Genomic DNA, 16,517 nt, shown 5'->3' with positions numbered 1-16,517 from the left:
GCACTGTGAGCTGTGAGGTCTTATATAGACAGGTGTGGGCCTTTCCAAATCAAGTCCTAACAGTTTAATTAAACACAGCTGGCCTCCAATGAAGAAGTAGAACCATCTCAAGGAGGATCACAAGGAAATGGACAGCGTGACTTAAATATGAGTGTCTGAGCAAAGGGTCTGAATACTTATGACCATGTGATACTTCAGTTTTTCTTTTTTATTAAATTTGCTACAAATTCTACATTTCTGTTTTTACAGTCAAGATGGGGTGTAGAGTGTACATTAACCCCTTCACCCCCAAGGGTGGTTTGCACGTTAATGACCGGGCCAATTTTTACAATTCTGACCACTGTCCCTTTATGAGGCTATAACTCTGGAACGCTTTGACGGATCTTGGCGATTCTGACATTGTTTTCTCGTGACATATTGTACTTCATGTTAAAGGTAAAATTTATTCGATATAACTTGCGTTTATTTGTGAAAAAAATGGAAATTTGGCGAAAATTTTGAAAATTTTGCAATTTTCCAACTTTGAATTTTTGTGCCCTTAAATCACAGACATATGTCACGCAAAATACTTAATAAGTAACATTTCCCACATGTCTACTTTACATCAGTACAATTTTGGAACCAAAATTTTTTTTTGTGACGGAGTTATAAGGGTTAAAAGTTGACCAGCAATTTCTCATTTTTACAACACCATTTTTTTTTAGGGACCACATCTCATTTGAAGTCATTTTGAGGGGTCTATATGATAGAAAATACTCAAGTGTGACACCATTCTAAAAACTGCACCCCTCAAGGTGCTCAAAACCACATTCAAGAAGTTTATTAACCCTTCAGGTGTTTCACAGGAATTTTTGGAATGTTTAAATAAAAATGAACATTTAACTTTTTTTCACACAAAATTTATTTCAGCTCCAATTTGTTTTATTTTACCAAGGGTAACAGGAGAAAATGGACCCCCAAAGTTGTTGTACAATTTGTCCTGAGTACGATGATACCCCATATGTGGGTGTAAACCATTGTTTAGGCGCATGGCAGAGCTTGGAAGGGAAGGAGCGCCATTTGACTTTTCAATGCAAAATTGACTGGAATTGAGATGGGACGCCATGTTGCGTTTGGAGAGCCCCTGATGTGCCTAAACATTGAAACTCCCTACAAGTGACACCATTTTGGAAAGTAGACCCCCTAAGGAACTTATCTAGATGTGTGGTGAGCACTTTGACCCACCAAGTGCTTCACAGAAGTTTATAATGCAGAGCCGTAAAAATAAAAAATCATATTTTTTCACAAAAATGATCTTTTTGCCCCCAATTTTTTATTTTCCCAAGGGTAAGAGAAGAAATTGGACCCCAAAAAATGTTGTGCAATTTGTCCTGAGTACGCTGATACCCCATATGTGGGTGTAAACCATTGTTTGGGCGCATGGCAGAGCTTGGAAGGGAAGGAGCGCCATTTGACTTTTCAATGCAAAATTGACTGGAATTGAGATGGGACGCCATGTTGCGTTTGGAGAGCCCCTGATGTGCCTAAACATTGAAACTCCCTACAAGTGACACCATTTTGGAAAGTAGACCCCCTAAGGAACTTATCTAGATGTGTTTTGAGAGCTTTGAACCCCCAAGTGTTTCACTACAGATTATAATGCAGAGCCGTGAAAATAATTTTTTTTTTTTTTCTCAAAAATGATTTTTTAGCCCCCAGCTTTGTATTTTTACAAGGGTAACAGAATAAATTGGACCCCAAAATTTGTTTTCCAATTTGTCCTGAGTACGCTGATACCCCATATGTGGGGGGGAACCACTGTTTGGGCGCATGACAGAGCTCGGAAGGGAAGGAGCGCCATTTGGAATGCAGCCTTAAATGGATTGGTCTGCAGGCGTCACGTTGCATTTGCAGAGCCCCTGATGTACCCAAACAGTACAAACCCCCCACAAGTGACCCCATATTGGAAACTAGACCTCCCAAGGAACTTATCTAGATGTGTTGTGAGAACTTTGAACCCCCAAGTGTTTCACTACAGTTTATAATGCAGAGCCGTGAAAATAAAACATCTTTTTTTTCCCACAAAAATGATTTTTAGCCCCCCAAATTTTTATTTTCCTAAGGATAACAAGAGAACTTGGACCCCAGAAGTTGTTGTTCAATTTGTCCCGAGTACGCTGATAACACATATGTTGGGGTAAACCCCTTTTTGGGCGCACGGGAGAGCTCGGAAGGGAAGGAGCACTGTTTTACTTTTTCAACGCAGAATTGGCTGGAATTGAGATTGGACGCCATGTCGCGCTTGGAGAGCCCCTGATGTGCCTGGACAGTGGAAACCCCCCAATTCTACCTGAAACCCTAACCCAAACACACCCCTAACCCTAATCCCAACGGTAACCCTAACCACACCCCTAGCCCTGACACACCCATAATTCTAATCCCAACCCTAATCCAAACGTAAATGTAATCCAAACCCTAACCCTAACTTTAGCCCCAACCCTAACTTTAGCCCCAACCCTAACTTTACCTCCAACCCTAGCCCTAACCCTAACCCTACCCCTAACCCTAACCCTAAACGTGACTGAAATACGTGGCACTGAAATACGTGGCACTGAAATACGTGGCACTGAAATAAGTGGCACTGAAATATGTGATATGTGGCACTTAAATACGTGGCACTGAAATACGTGGCACTGAAATACGTGGCACTGAAATATGTGGCACTGAAATACGTGGCACTGAAATACGTGATACGTGGCACTTAAATACGTGGCACTGAAACACGTGGCACTGAAATACGTGGCACTGAAATACGTGGCACTGAAATACGTGGCACTGAAATACGTGGCACTGAAATACGTGCAACTGAAATACGTGGTACTAAAATATGTGGCACTGAAATACGTGATACGTGGCACTGAAATACGTGGCACTGAAACACGTGGCACTGAAATACGTGATACGTGGCACTGAAATACATGGCACTGAAATACGTGGCACTGAAATACGTGGCACTATGACTGTCAGAAAATGTTCATTAAACGGTTAGGGGTGAGGTTAGGGGTAGAGTTAGGGTTAGGGTTTGGATCTCTATCACCTTGATGGTGGTGGGTGGCTTTTCAGTGTGTTTTCTGTTTTTTTCGATAAAAATGCATGCGTTTTTAACGCAAACAAACGCATGTGCTTAAAAACGCAAGAAAATACTGCAGGTTGTATTTCTGAAAATGAACGCATGCAGAAAAAAACGCGACCAAACGCGTACAAAAAAACCGCATGCGTTTTCAATGTTAAATATAGGGAAAAAACGCATGCGTTTTTTTGTGCAAAAAACGCTGCAGACAAAAACGCAAGTGTGAAACCAGCGACGCTTTTTATAGCAAAAAAGTTTTTGCGTCTCCACATTTTGAGACCTATAATTTTTCCACATTTGCTCCACAGAGTCATGTGAGGTCTTGTTTTTTGCGGGACGAGTTGACGTTTTTATTGGTAAAATTTTCGGACACGTGACCATTTTTGATCGCTTTTTATTCCGATTTTTGTGAGGCAGAATGACCAAAAACCTGCTATTCATGAATTTCTTTTGGGAGAGGCGTTTATACCGTTCCGGGTTTGGTAAAATTGATAAAGCAGTTTTATTCGTCGGGTCAGTATGATTACAGCGATATCTCATTTATATCATTTTTTTTATGTTTTGGCGCTTTTATACGATAAAAACTATTTTATAGAAAAAATAATTATTTTGGTATCGCTTTATTCTCAGGACTATAACTTTTTTATTTTTTTGCTGATGATGCTGTATGGCGGCTTGTTTTTTGCGGGACAAGATGACGTTTTCAGCGGTACCATGGATATTTATATCAGTCTTTTTGATCGCGTGTTATTCCACTTTTTGTTCGGCGGTATGGTAATAAAGCGTTGTTTTTTGCCTCGTTTTTTTTTTTTTTTTCTTACGGTGTTTACTGAAGGGGTTAACTAGTGTGGCAGTTTTATAGGTTGGGTCGTTACGGACGTGGCGATACTAAATATGTGTACTTTTATTGTTTTTTTTTTTTAATTTAGATAAAGAAATGTATTTATGGGAATAATATTTTTTTTTTTTTTTCATTATTTTGGAATATTTTTTTTTATTTTTTTTTACACATTTGGAAATTTTTTTTTAAACTTTTTTACTTTGCCCCAGGGGGAGACAATACAGATCGGTGATCTGCCAGTTTGCATAGCACTCTGACAGATCACCGATCTGCGAGAAGTGCAGGCTGCTTCACAGTGCCTGCTCTGAGCAGGCGTCTGTGAAGCCACCTCCCTCCCTGCAGGACCCGGATCCGCGGCCATCTTGGATCCGGGTCTGGAGCAGGCAGGGAGGGAGGTAAGACCCTCGCAGCAACGCGATCACATCGCGTTGCTGCGGGGGGCTCAGGGAAGCCCGCAGGGAGCCCCCTCCCTGCGCGATGCTTCCCTGCATCGCCGGCACATCGCGATCATGTTTGATCGCGGTGTGCCGGGGGTTAATGTGCCGGGGGCGGTCCGTGACCGCTCCTGGCACATAGTGCCGGATGTCAGCTGCGATATGCAGCCGACACCCGGCCGCGATCGGCCGCGCTCCCCCCGTGAGCGCGGCCGATCGGCTATGACGTACTATCCCGTCGGCGGTCATACGGGCCCACCCCACCTCGACGGGATAGTACGTCAAATGTCGGGAAGGGGTTAATGAGAAAAAAAAATGAACTTTTTTGAATTTACCAAATGGCTGCAATGAAACAAAAAGCGAAAACATTTAAAGGGGTCTGAATACTTTCCATACCCACTGTATTCTTGCCCATAGCTTAAACTTAAACCCAAACTTATTATTAACCCCTTAATGACCGTCAATACGTCTTTTAACTGACCTGAGATATAAGAGAATAGCCTCCCCATACAGGTGACAATCCAGCATCTGTCGGCTGTACACTATAGCTGACAACTTGCTGCATCAGCCACAATCAGTGTTTGCACCGTCCAAACCTGTTTAACCCCTTAGATGCTGCTGTCAATAGTGACTACATCATTATAAATGGTTAACAGAGTGTGAGGGCTTCCTCTTTATCCCAATTGGTGCCCTCAGATCATGGTTGTGTGATCCTGATGTTTGCCATGGCAATTCATGACCAAATAGCGGCCTTAGAGTCTGACGGCTGTAGTAACCTGTTCAGAAGTTAGAGGCATTTAGGTGGTAAAAATACACATTTTCATTTCTGTCATGCCACTTTGCATTAATTCCTGAAAATCACCTGAAGGGTTAATAAACTACCTGACTGCAGATTTCAATATGTCAGGGGGTGCTGTTTTTAAAATGGTATAACTTTTGTGGGTTTCCCAATATATGGGACCCCCACAGTCACTTCAAACATGGATAGGTCTCTAAAAAAATAAATTTTGTAAATTTCCTTTAAAAAATGAAAAATTACTGCTACATTTTTAAACCTCCTAAAATGCTAATAAAATAAAGTAATATTTTACAAATGGTGCTGGTGTAAAGCAGGCATGTGGGAAATGTTATTTTTTATTGTTTTGCTGTGGTATGACTATCTGGATTAAAGGGATAATCATTCAAAGTTTGAAAATTGATAATTTTTTAACATTTTTCTCAAAGTTCTGATATTTTTTATAAATAAATGCAAAACATATCGACCTAAATTTACCATTATCGTAAAGTATAACGTGTCAAGAAAAAACAATCTCAAAATCACTGGGATATGTTGAAGCGTTCCAGAGTTATTGCCACATAAATTGACACTGGTCAGATTTAAAAAATTTGGCTCCGTCACTAAGGGGTTAAAAATGTTTCTACAGTTTAACCCTTTATTATTGTACCTTAATTATATGAGGATCACTGTACATCGGGTGACACACACATGGGATGCGTTCTAAACTGAGACATTGAAGGACTTTCCTGGTCTCCATAGTAACAGATGGAATAGATAACGAGAACCTGCCCTTGCACGGATATGTGAGTCTATTCCTATGAGGCTGGAATGAAGAAAAATAAAGCATGAATATTACATAACTCAGACTGTTAATACACAAGGCTAAATATAGTGAGTCAGACTACTGATGTTGGTGTAGTGCACTCGAATAGTTCATCTGTGTATGTATGCGCTTATATTGGGGTGGGGTACAGTAATGAGCCAATGGGCTCATCTCTTTATATCACTGTATCGCCTCTTACCTATTTTGTGTGCATATTACATAATTACATTTATTTGTTTAGGATTCAGAAATCGTATTGACACCAAATGAGGACATCGCAACATGGTGACATTTGAGTGGAGTTTTCTACTTATAGCTTCTGTGTATGGAGGGTGCCAGAATTACTCCCCCAGTAGCCAAATTTGGGGGGAACGTAGCATCTCATTTGCACGCTGACCTCCTAGCTGAATACAGGATACATTATACGGATTGTTACGCATTTTCTAAGAAAACATTTTTGCACTTTTATGTGACTCAGGTTCCAACTTCTTACCGCCATTTTCAAGAGCTCCGTTTGCTGTCGTTGAATGAAAAACCTGTTCTGCTCACAACTACAAAGGATGCAGCTCTGACACACTGTGGCAAACATGCACCTGCGTAAGCCGGGCTTGGTCGGGACGAGTCTTCAGTCTTTGGATGTTTCCGTACAATGACAGCACATAGAGACTAGGAACCTTTCCTGCCCTAGTCCTGAGACACGACTCGTTACAGTATGTCGGAGTGATTTCGCTGGGACTGATCTGTGAAACTCTGTCTGCTGGACCGGTTTTCAGCAGTAATGAAGCAGGTTTCATTTCGCTGGCAGCAAGCAGAGTTCTTACAATGGGCCCTTTCCTAAATTATACATGTATCTATAATATAATACATAACACATCGTTTGGTCAAGAGGAGGCACAAGGATATGACCCGGATGTGGAAATGGGTCCATTCCTGTGACCTCCTTTCCCTGTGCACCACTGTCTATGTAGATATATATATACCACCCCCCGGGGGTCCATGTGCGGTTGGATTTCATACTTCCGTATAATATGAGCAGATGTGACATCGCCTGGCAGGGAGTCCTGTAATGGGAGACGGACGGAGGACCCGGGCACCTGATAACCAGCACGGACTGATTAAAATGCTGAATAAAAATTCTAGGGGTCCGCGGCTGCGGGTTCGCACACGCTTTCAGCTGCCGTTCCCATGGCGACGGATGGATTAACTATGGATGTCTGTGTTCCTTTCCGAGCAGCTATTGTGCGGTCTCTGCAGAGTCCTGGAGGAGAGGGGATGGGGGTGAAGATTAGTATTCACACGACGGCTGCAAATACCTCTAGATTCCCCATGACCTCGCCGGGCGCTTCATTACAATTTAGTATGGACAGCATCGGATGATGTGACACAGTCCCTGGATAAGTAAAGTGGTCAGAAAGGGAATGAGTTAAATCACACTGAAGGTCGCCGAATATCGATGTGTAATATTGGGAAGGCGAGGCTCTAAATATATATATACCCACACGTGTATACAGGCGATCTGGGGTAATGTGATCTACAGGACGGCAGGAAGATCTATTTCTGTCTAGGCAGAGGCCGGGAAATGATGGATCCGAGGAGACGAGCGGCTGCCGGCACAAAGTCATCATGAACGGGCCGCCGCCACACAGCCGATATACAACTTAGGCTACGTTCACATTTGCGTTGTTGGGCACAGCGTCGGCGCCGCAACGCAAAACGCATGCACAACGCAGCTTTTTGTGACGCATGTGTCCAATTTTGGCATGATTTTCGGCGCAAAAAAACTGCATCATGCAGCGTCCTCTGCACCCTGACGCTTGCGCCAAAAATGACGCATGCCTCACAAAACGCTAGACAACGTATGTCCATGCGCCCCCATGTTAAATATAGGGGCGCATGAAGCATGCGTCGCTATGCGTCGCCGAACCCCTACGCCCGACGCAACGCAAATGTGAACGTAGCCATATACAGGTGCTTCTCACAAAATTAGAATATCATCAAAAAGTTACTTTATTTCAGTTCTTCAATACAAAAATTGAAACTCATATAGCGTCATTACAGACAGAGTGATCTATTTCACGTGTTTATTTCTGTTAATGTTGATGATTATGGCTTACAGCCAATGAATACCCAAAAGTCATTATCTCAGTAATCAGAATACCTTAACACCAGCTTGAAAAATGATTTTAATATCGGAAATGTTGGCCTACTGAAATGTATGTTTAGTAAATGCACTCAATACGTGGTCGGGGCTCCTTCTGCATCAATTACTGCATCAATGCAGCGTGGCATGGAGGCGATCAGCCTGTGGCACTGCTGCTGAGGGGTTATGGAAGCCCAAGTTGCTTTGGTAGCAGCCTTCAGCTCGTCTGCATTGTTGGGTCTGGTGTCTCATCTTCCTCTTGACAATATCCTATAGATTCTCTATGGGGTTAAGGTCAGGCGAGTTTGCTGGCCAATCAAGCACAGTGATACTATTGTTTGTAAACCAGGTATTGGTACTTTTGGCAGTGTGGTCAGGTGCCAAGTCCTGCTGGAGAATGACATTTCCATCTCCAAAAATCTTGTTGGCAGAGGGAAGCATGAAGTGCTCTAAGGGTATGTGCACACGTCCGGATTTCTTGCAGAAATTTCCTGAAGAAAACCGGAAATTTTCTGCAAGAAATCCACATTTTTATTTGGCGTTTTTTTTTCACGTTTTTTTTAGCATTTTGCAAGCGTAATTAGCTTGCAGAATGCTAAAGTTTTCCAAGCGATCTGTAGCATCGCTTGGAAAACTGACTGACAGGTTGGTCACACTTGTCAAACATACTGTTTGACAAGTGTGACCAACTTTTTACTATAGATGCTGCTTATGCAGCATCTATAGTAAAAGATAGAATGTTTAAAAATAATAAAAAAAATAAAAAAATGGTTATACTCACCCTCTGCAGCCTCCGTTCCTATAGATGCCGGTGTGGTTCAGGACCTTCGGTGACGTCACGGCTTGTGATTGGTCGCGAGCGGTCACATGAGCGGTCACGCGACCAATCACAAGACAGTGACGTCATCGCAGGTCCTGAACCACACCATCTATAGAAACAGAAGCGGCAACATGCAGCGGTGAGAGGCGGGAACACTCCGGGGACATCGAAGGTGAGTATATGACTATTTTTTATTTTAATTCCTTTTTTTTTGACCAATTATATGGTGCCCAGTCCGTGGAGGAGAGTCTCCTCTCCTCCGCCCTGGGTACCAACCGCACATAATCTGCTTACTTCCCGCATGGTGTGCACAGCCCCGTGCGGGAAGTAAGCAGATCAATGCACTCCTAGGTGTGCGGAATCCCTGCAATTCCGCATTTTTAATGAACATGTTGCTTTTTATTTCCGCTATGCGATTTTTTCGCGGAAAAAAACGCAACATTTGCACAAAAAATGCGGAATACACTGTAAATAATAGGAGGCATAGGTTAGCGTTTTTTTCGCGTTTTTATCACGTTTTTATAGCGAAAAAAACGCGAAAAATCCTGAACGTGTGCACATGGCCTTAAATTTCCTGGTAGACGGCGGCACTGACTTTGATCTTGATAAGACACAGTGGACCTACACCAGCAGATGACATGGCTCCCCAAACCATCACCGATTGTGGAAACTTCACACTAGACCTCAAGCAGCTTGGATTGTGGCCTCTCCACTCTTCAGTCCAGGTCTTTTTCTCCTTGGCCCAGGTAAGACGCTTCTGGTGTTGTCTATTTGTCATGAGTGGCTTGACACAAGGAATGTGACACTTGTAGCCCATGTCCTGGATACGTCTGTGTGTGGTGGCTCTTGAGGCAATGACTCCAGCAGCAGTCCACTCCTTTTGACTCTCCCCAAAATTTTTTACCCTGGTTGCTTGTGCACCTTTTTCTACCACACTTTTTCCTTCCACTCACCTTTCCATTAATATGCTTGGCTACAGTACACTGAACAGCCAGCTTCTTTAGTAATGACCTTTTGTGGCTTACCCTCCTTGTGGAGTGTGTCAATAACTGCCATCTGGATATTTGACAAGTCAGCAGTCTTCCCCATGATTGTGGAGGTACTGAAACAGACTAAGGGACCTTAGGAAGCCTTTACATGTGTTTTTTGTTAAGTACCGGTATTCTAATTTACTGAGATAATGACGTCTGGGTTTTCATTGGCTGTAAGCCATAATCATCAACATTAACAAAGATAAACACTTGAAATAGATCACTCTCTTTGTAATGACTCTATATAATATAGGAGTTATACTTTCTCTATTGAAGAACTGAAAATTAACTTTTTGATGATATTCTAATTTTTTGAGAAGCACCTGTACATCCTATATACACACCATACAATATATACACCCTATATACACTCCATACAATATATACCCCATCCAATATATACACCCCATCCAATATATAAACCCCATCCAATATATACATCCAATATACACTCCATACAATACATACACCCCATACAATATATACACCCTATATACACCCCATACAATATATACACCCTATATACACCCCATACAATATATACACCCTATATACACCCCATACAATATATACACCCTATATACACCCCATACAATATGTACACTCCATACAATATATACCCCATACAATATATACACCCCATCCAATATATACATCCAATATACACTCCATACAATACATACACGCCATACAATATATACACCCTATATACACCCCATACAATATGTACACTCCATACAATATATACCCCATCCAATATATACATCCAATATACACTCCATACAATACATACACGCCATACAATATATACACCCTATATACACCCCATACAATATATACACCCTATATACACCCCATACAATATATACACCCTATATACACCCCATACAATATATACACCCTATATACACCCCATACAATATGTACAACCCATAAAATATATACACCCTATACAATATATACTGTGCACCCTATATACAACCCATAAAATATGTACATCCTATATACACCCCATACAATACATACACACCATACAATATATAAACCCCATACAATATATACATCCTATATACACCCCATACAATAAATACATCCTATATACACCCCATTCAATACATACATGTCATACAATATATACACCCTATATACACACCCCATAAAATATATACACCCAATATACACCCCATAAAATATATACACCCAATATACACCCCATACAATACATACACACCATACAATATATACATCCTATATACTCCCCATACAATATATACACCCCATATACATCCCATACAATATATACAACCCATAAAATATATACACCCTATACAATATATACACCCTATATACACCCAATATACACCCCATAAAATATATACATCTTATATACACCCCATACAATATATACATCCTATATACACCCCATACAATACATACACCCCATACAATATATACAACGCATAAAATATATACACCCTATATACACCCCATAAAATATATACATCCTATACACACCCCATACAATACATACACACAATACAATATATACACCCTATATGCATCCCATATACATCCCATACAATATATACACCCCAAAAACTATACACATTCTATATACAGCCAATACAATACATATACACCATACAATATATACACCCTATACAATATGTACATCCTATATACACCACATATAATATATATATCCTATATACACCCAATACAATATAGCCCATAAAATATATACATTCTATATACACCCATACAATATATACACCCTACTATATATACTGTAGCTAATAGAAGAGAGGAAATTCCAGCTCCAATAAAAACATTTCATTTATTCATATTAAAAAATAAAAAAAAATACAATTTCATGTAACAAAAGGTTCCATCAGGTGGGGGAAAGAATACAAGAGGAAAATTCCATCAGATGAGGGACATCAAGCAATGCGTTTACAATGCAACTTAGGTACCCTATATACATCTCATACAATATATACACCCCATACACATCCTACAGACAGTGTATACACACTATAAAACATATACTAACATCATAAACAGGGTATACACCCTGTACATACATCACATACTCTAACGGTCAAATATTTAGACACTCCTGTTCATGCAATGGTTTATCTTGGCTTTATTGGAATGTGCAAATAGTAGATTCAGACTGAAGGCAGCAAATCCACAAAAATAAAAAACACTAAGTAATGAGAAACAGCAATTCAGCATTACTTTAAGGCCGGCCTCACACTCAGCGTATGTAAATACGGTCCGTTTTTTACGGCCGTAATACGCAGAAAAGTCCCCAAAATAGTGATCTGTATGTCATCCGTAGGCAGGGTGTGTCAGTGTATTTTGCGCATGGCATCCTCCGTATGTAATCCGTATGGCATCCGTACTGCGATATTTTCTCGCAGGCTTGCAAAACCGACATCTAATGGATTTATGTGCTCAAATATTCGTTAAAACATATATACAGTATATATATATATATATATATATATATATATATATATATATATATATATATGTCATTGAGACACATATATATATATTCTGTATTTATATTTAATTCAGCGCGATATATGTGAAAAGCCAGTAATTCAATTGCCGGCTTTTCATTTCAAATCGCCAATGAAAGTCTATGGGGGCGAGAAAAATACGGATTCCACACGGACCAGCAGTGTGACTTGCGAGAAATACGCAGCGGTGTTAGTGAAAAGCCGGTAATTGAATTGCCGGCTTTTCATTTCTCCTTCCCAAACCCGACATGATATGAGACATGGTTTACATACAGTAAACCAGCTCATATCCCTTTTTTTTTTTTGCATATTCCACACTACTGTTAGTAGTGTGTATGTGCAAAATTTGGGCGCTGTAGCTGCTAAAATAAAGGGTTAAATGGCGAAAAAAATTGGAGTGGGCTCCCGCGCAATTTTCTCCGCCAGAGTGGTAAAGCCAGTGACTGAGGGCCAGCAGAGGGCGCCTCACCGCGACTCAATGTAACTACAGATCATCCTGCTTTCCTTTCAGCACCCGGGGTTTACAGGCACGAGCGAGTGCTTTAGCACAGCTCCTGCCTGTAAAATGATTTAACCCCTTCAGATGGATTTACTTCGTGGGATGTGACAGTTCATCAGAAGGTATGTATATTGTTGGTTTATTATTTTGCAGAGCGAGGGTCTTCAGGTGGATTGAGAAAGCAATAAAATATTAAAACAACCTGTGTGTTTATTTCATTAAAATACTTTTTAATAATGTGTGTTTTTTTTAACCCTTTCATACAATTGGATTAATAATGGATAGGTGACATAATTGACGCCTCTCCATTATTAATCTGGCTTAATGTCACCTTACAATAGCAAGGTGACATTAACCCTTCATTACCCCATATCCCACCGCTACACGGGAGTGGGAAGAGAGTGGCCAAGTGCCAGAATAGGCGCATCTTACAGATGTGCCTTTTCTGGGGTGGCTGGGGGCAGATGTTTGTAGCCAGGGGGGGCCAATAACCATGGACCCTCTCTAGGCTATTAATATCTGCCCTCAGTCACTGGCTTTACCACTCTGGCGGAGAAAATTGCGCGTGAGCCCACGCCAATTTTTTCCGCCATTTAACCCTTTATTTTAGCAGCTACAGCGCCCAAATTTTGCACATACACACTACTAACATTAGTAGTGTGGAATATGCAAAAAAAAAAAAAAGGGATATGAGCTGGTTTACTGTATGTAAACCATGTCTCATATCATGTCGGGTTTGGGAAGGAGAAATGAAAAGCCGGCAATTGAATTACCGGCTTTTCACTAACACCGCTGCGTATTTCTCGCAAGTCACACTGCTGGTCCGTGTGGAATCCGTATTTTTCTCGCCCCCATAGACTTTCATTGGCGATTTATTTGCGCAATACGGTGACAAACGCAGCATGCTGCGATTTTCTACGGCCGTACAAGACCGTATATTACGGATGCGTAATATACGGCAGATAGGAGCTGGGCCATAGAGAATCATTGGGCCGTGTGTAATGCGTATTTTACGGACGTAGTTCATGCGCTCATACATCCGTAAAACTCGCTAGTGTGAGGCCGGCCTAAAGGGAACCTGTCAGGTCCCTCTGAAGCCAGGAGTACGCAGAGACGCAGTGATGATGCCGGAATGAGCGGCACACGTGCGCAGATTTGAATGAGCTGGCAAGGACACCACTCATGCGAATTATGTTATCACACCCACAGGGGAGTGATAGGCTGCCGTCACACTATCAGTATTTGGTCAGGATTTTACATCAGTATTTGTAAGCCAAAACCAGGAGTGGGTGACAAATACAGAAGAATTATGTTATCACACCCACAGGGGAGTGATAGGCTGCCGTCACACTATCAGTATTTGGTCAGGATTTTACATCAGTATTTGTAAGCCAAAACCAGGAGTGGGTGACAAATACAGAAGTTGTGCATATGTTTCTATTATACTTTTCCTCTATTTGTTCCGCTCCTGGTTTTGGCTTACAAATACTGATGTAAAATACTGATCAAATACTGCTAGTGTGACGGCAGGCTGCAGCCATAATGTGGAAAGAAGCTGACTAGTTTGGGGAACTAATGCCTCATCCACTAGTCAAAGCCCTCATTAGCATAAGAAAAGCGGAGGTTATAACCTTTTTTAAAGCATTTATTTAACTGAATTATGTTATACAGGGCTGGTTAGGGAGGGAGATTAATCACCTACAGCTGAATGTTGCTGGATTGGAGGGCATGGGAGACCAGAAAGGTTCCCTTTAAGAAATAGGTGGGGAACCTCAGGCCCAAGAGCAGGTTACTTTTTCTCCTGTCCCGAATAGATTCTTAACCCCTTAGTGACAGAGCCAATTTGGTACATAATGACCGAGCCAATTTTTACAATTCTGACCACTGTCACTTTATCAGGTTTATAACTCTGGAACGCTTTAACAGATCCCGCTGATTCAGAGAGACATATTGTACTTCAGGTTAGTGGTAACATTTCTTCGATATTACTTGCGATTACTTATGAAAAAAATGGAAATATGGCAAAAAATTTTAACATTTAGCAATTTTCAAACTTTGTATTTTTATGCCCTTAAATCAGAGAGATATGTCACGAAAAATAGTTATTAAATAACATTTCCCACATGTCTACTTTACATCAGCACAATTTTGGAAACAAATTTTTTTTTTGTTAGAGAGTTATAAAGGTTAAAAGTTGACCAGCAATTTCTCAGTTTTACAACACCATTTTTTTTAGGGACCACATCACATGTGAAGTCATTTTGAGGGGTCTATATGATAGAAAATACCCAAGTGTGACACCATTCTAAAAACTGCACCCCTCAAGGTGCTCAAAACCACATTCAAGAAGTTTATTAACCCTTTACGTGCTTCACATGAACTGAAACAATGTGGAAGGAAAAAATGAACATTTAACTTTTTTTTGCAAACATTTTACTTCAGAACCATTTTTTTTTTTTAATTTTCGCAAGTGTAAAACCAGAAATTTAACCATAAATTTTGTTGTGCAATTTCTCCTGAATACGCCGATACCCCATATGTGGGGGTAAACCACTGTTTGGGCGCACCGCAGAGCTTGGAAGAGAAGGAGTGCCGTTTGACTTTTTCAATGTAGAACTGGCTGGAATTGAGATCGGACGCCATGTCGCGTTTGGAGAGCCCCTGATGTGCCTAAACAGTGGAAACCCCCCACAAGTGATACCATTTTGAAAACTAGACCCCTTAAGGAACTTATCTAGATGTGTGGTGAGCGCTTTAAACCCCCAGGTGCTTCACAGAAGTTTATAACGTAGAGCCGTAAAAATAAAAAATCGCATTTTCTCTACAAAAATGATATTTTTGCCCCCAAATTTTTATTTTTCACAAGGGTAACAGGAAAAATTAGACCACAAAAGTTGTTGAGCAATTTCTCCTGAGTACGTCGATACCCCATATGTGGGGGTAGACCACTGTTTGGGCGCACCGCAGAGCTTGGAAAAGAAGGAGTGCCGTTTGACTTTTTCAATGCAGAATTGGCTGGAATTGAGATCGGACGCCATGTCGCCTTTGGAGAGCCCCTGATGTGCCTAAATAGTGGAAACCCCCCACAAGTGACACCATTTTGGAAACTAGACCCATTAAGGAACTTATCTAGATGTGTGGTGAGCACTTTGAACCCCCAAGTGCTTCACAGAAAATTATAAAGTAGAGCCGTGAAAATAAAAAATCCTTTTTTTTTCCCCTCAAAAATGATTTTTTTAGCCTGCAATTTTTTATTTTCTCAAAGGTAACAGGAGACATTGGACCCCAAAATTTGTTGATCAGTTGGTCCTGAGTATGCTGATACCCCATATGTGGGGGGGAGCACTGTTTGGGCACAGATCGAGGCTTGGAAGGGAAGAAGCGCCGCTTGGAATGCAGACTTTGATGGGATGGTCTGCGGGCGTCATGTTGCATTTGCAGAGCTCCTGATGTGCCTAAACAGTAGACCCCCCCACAAGTGACCCCATTTTGGAAACTAGACCCCCCAAAG

General features: G+C 41.2%; 1 protein-coding gene across 2 annotated transcripts in view; it reads right to left on the bottom strand.

The window, feature by feature from the left end:
* The window catches only part of RALGDS (ral guanine nucleotide dissociation stimulator), a 129,925-nt gene that overhangs the window by 103,665 nt on the left and 9,743 nt on the right, over positions 1–16,517 (bottom strand). For both annotated transcript variants that reach the window (XM_077284662.1, XM_077284664.1), the window contains exon 3: positions 5,830–5,985. The gene's annotated coding sequence lies outside the window, so the exon portion shown is untranslated. The remainder of the gene's footprint in view (positions 1–5,829; positions 5,986–16,517) is intronic.

Source organism: Ranitomeya variabilis, chromosome 2, assembly GCF_051348905.1.
Source record: "Ranitomeya variabilis isolate aRanVar5 chromosome 2, aRanVar5.hap1, whole genome shotgun sequence".
Classification (NCBI taxonomy): domain Eukaryota; kingdom Metazoa; phylum Chordata; class Amphibia; order Anura; family Dendrobatidae; genus Ranitomeya; species Ranitomeya variabilis.
This window is presented reverse-complemented; position numbering and strand designations above follow the sequence as displayed.